The sequence below is a fragment of the Ascaphus truei genome, unplaced genomic scaffold (assembly GCF_040206685.1).
Source record: "Ascaphus truei isolate aAscTru1 unplaced genomic scaffold, aAscTru1.hap1 HAP1_SCAFFOLD_360, whole genome shotgun sequence".
Taxonomy (NCBI): Eukaryota; Metazoa; Chordata; class Amphibia; order Anura; family Ascaphidae; genus Ascaphus; species Ascaphus truei.
The window spans coordinates 182,497-186,298 of record NW_027456618.1 but is presented as its reverse complement, the minus strand read 5'-3'; positions in this window follow the sequence as shown (position 1 = coordinate 186,298).

Sequence of the window (3,802 nt, the reverse complement as noted above, 5' to 3'; positions counted from 1 at the left end):
GCATTTCTGTATTTTAATAATATTGTACAGTGAGCAGGGGGTTCCCTGAGCCAGAAATTAATGCTCAGGGACCCCCCCTGCTCCTGCTCAATATTATTAAAAATACAGAAATGCTGCTTCATTACCATAGCGGATAGCCGCTAAGGCAATGAAGGGGTTAACCCACCGTGCCCGCTTTATTGTGTGTAGTGGGGATGGGTGAGGGGGGTATTTGGCCCTTGGTGTGAGTTTAGGACTTGCGGGGGGGTTGCGGGTGCACTTAACCCCTTCACGACCGTAGCAGTTAATACCGCTACGGTCATGAAGGGGTTAAGCCCTCCCGCTACCCCCCCCCCCCCCGCAAGCCCTAAACAAGCACCGTTGGGGCTAATACCCCATTCACCCACCCCCGCCACCCACAATAAAAAAAAATACACACACACAGCAGCCGCCAAAAAAAAAAAAATCTAAATAAATAAATAAATGACAATAAATACATTTGAAATACATTTTTATTGATAGTGTAGATGTGCAGGGGGTCTCGGGAGCTGAACCGCGTTGGTTTCAGGTCTGGGAACCCCCTGCTCCCCGAGATACAGCCCCCTTTAGGGGGTGCCGGTATCCCTCTACTTGGTTTAAAGGGCCCGACCACGTGAAGGGTGGGTATCGGGCCTGTGTGGCTTAACCCCTTAATCGCCTTTGCGGTTATTATCTGATAAGGTGTTTAAGGGGTTAATTGATATCTGAATGTAATTGCAATGTATTGGCTTTTGATTTTTGTTTACTTGGTTGTAGGGCAGTATGCTTTTGATAACCCTTCTACATTTATTTGTACTGTATATTGGTTTATCATGGGTGTGTATATAACGTGTGTATATATATATATATATATATATATATATATATATATATATATATATATATATATACTGTATATATCTCTCTCTCTGTCTCTCTGTATATATATATATACAGTATATATATATATATATATAGCAAAGAATGACCTAGGCGCACATGTGCAGGGGAAGAGAAAAGAAAAAAGAGGAAAAAATCATAGGGCAGTATATTAATACAAACAGATTAGAAATCGGTAAGATATGCACTTACACTAGTAAGATCAATAAAGGCCTTTAATCCACTTAGGGACTCTCGAACTCAGCTCCTGTAGTTCATCTGTTTCTTGGCTCCTGGATCTTGGGAAGGGCTTATCCTGAAGGCTCCTTGCAGCAGTCACGTTGAGTCTGTTTTAGCAGACTATACCTTGATGTGGATCTCGTATAAGGGGATGGGTAGGGAATAAAAGGAGAAACATATGTGTAAAACCTTTTAATAAAACATCTAAGGGTAAAAAACAAAGGTATTTAACTCACATTCTATGAGTTAAAAACGGGCAGTAGAGAGTGTTTTGCGAGTCTCTCACACTCGTGGTATAGAACGCCGACTTCCAGACCTCCTCACACCGGCGAGTGCTTCCGCATCAGGTGATCCGGTCTTGTACGGCTCTCGCGAGATTTCCCTCTGTGTAATTCACTGCCAATGCTCCGTTCGGCTCACACTTATGGAATGTAGCATTGGAACACGATATGTCAGGCGAACAACAAGGACTTTGAAGACAAGAATGGGAGAGCCCCTGTATATAAGACCAGCTTTCAGCCCAGTGTTTGCAGCTACGCAAACACTCTCCCCCTCCTCAACTTCATCTTGAGTTGAGGGGGAGAGTGTTTGCGTAGCTGCAAACACTGGGCTGAAAGCTGGTCTTATATACAGGGGCTCTCCCATTCTTGTCTTCAAAGTCCTTGTTGTTCGCCTGACATATCGTGTTCCAAAGCTACATTCCATAAGTGTGAGCCGAACGGAGCATTGGCAGTGAATTACACAGAGGGAAATCTCGCGAGAGCCGTACAAGACCGGATCACCTGATGCGGAAGCACTCGCCGGTGTGAGGTCTGGAAGTCGGCGTTCTATACCACGAGTGTGAGAGACTCGCAAAACACTCTCTACTGCCCGTTTTTAACTCATAGAATGTGAGTTAAATACCTTTGTTTTTTACCCTTAGATGTTTTATTAAAAGGTTTTACACATATGTTTCTCCTTTTATTCCCTACCCATCCCCTTATACGAGATCCACATCAAGGTATAGTCTGATAAAACAGACTCAACGTGACTGCTGCAAGGAGCCTTCAGGATAAGCCCTTCCCAAGATCCAGGAGCCAAGAAACAGATGAACTACAGGAGCTGAGTTCGAGAGTCCCTAAGTGGATTAAAGGCCTTTATTGATCTTACTAGTGTAAGTGCATATCTTACCGATTTCTAATCTGTTTGTATTGATATACTGCCCTATGATTTTTTCCTCTTTTTTCTTTTCTCTTCCCCTGCACATGTGCGCCTAGGTCATTCTTTGCTATACATTCCCAGCGGCGTTGTGGAGCCGCAGACCTAACTTGGCTGCAAGTCTGTAGGGTTAGTAGATTGTAAGGGTATATACCGTTTATTGATTGATTGGCTGAGTGTGTTTTTTTAATTTATTTTAACCATATTCAACATATTGTTTTATATCTGCGCTGTTGTTTTTTGTCTGTATATATATATATATATAGTTGCATGATGAAGCCACAGTACAAATTCATGGGTGAAGGGTGGGTATCGGGCCTGTGTGGCTTAACCCCTTAATCACCTTTGCGGTTATTATCTGATAAGGTGTTTAAGGGGTTAATTGATATCTGAATGTAATTGCAATGTATTGGCTTTGTATTTGCTATGTATATTGTGGACAAGACAAGGATTTTGCTGGCAACGGACACTTCGTATTGATGAGGTCAGTAGTACTTTATTTATTTGTATATGCTAGTTAATGTTTTTAATAATGGGCAATTAATCTATTATTCATATCTGGATAATAGTTATTTTGCACATTATTGTACTGTAGGTGTTGGGGGGGAGGGTGTATTTATTGAATGTATAGGCCAGGTTTATTTTTTTTACATTTAGGGTTTGATTCCGTGGTTTTGCGTGGGGCCTATGGAGACCACCTGTGGGTATCCTCGGGTATCCTAAAGGGTAGCAGGCTGGTGGTTCCACGGGTGACACATGCGGGGATGACGATGTGTGGTCCCACTTCTGTGGGGGCACCTCCGACCCGTAGTCTGCGGGCATGACGATGTGTGGTCCCACTTCTGTGGGGGCACCGCGGACCCATAGTGAGCACCCGTGAGTTCCCCAGACCCCCATGGGAACCACCCGAGGCCCCGCAGACACCTGTGGGTTTGACCCGGGGCTCCCAGACATCCTTGGGCCTACCGTGGGGACCCAATTGTGGCCCACGGTGACCCAAGGAGACCAACTGAGGGCCATGGTGCTGGCAGGATCCAACAGCAGGCCTCCAGAACCTGTGGAATGCTGCTGGTAAACTGTAGGTCTGTCCAGGTGCCCTGCCAGCCCACCGGGGACTAGCGTGGGGCTGCGTTATGAACCCTGTATGTAAAAGGATAAATCTTGTATTTATGGGGGGGGCACAGGGGGTGGGTAATGTATTTAATAAATATAATGCTGTTTATTGTGGGTCATTGTACTGTTTTTAGTGTGGGTACTGGGGGTGGGGTGTTTCCCCAACGGTATGTGGGTAGGCCTCCCTTGTGGGTACTGACTGGGTGGTTAGGCCTCACGGGGGGGGGGGGGTTAGTGTGGGAGGGTATGTAGGCATCCCGAGTGGTGGGTGAGGGTGGGTTAACCCCTTCATGACTGTAGCGGTTAATAACCGCTATGGTGATTAAGGGGTTAGGGGACATTACTTTGTACTGTATGTTTTAATTTTTGTGTCTGT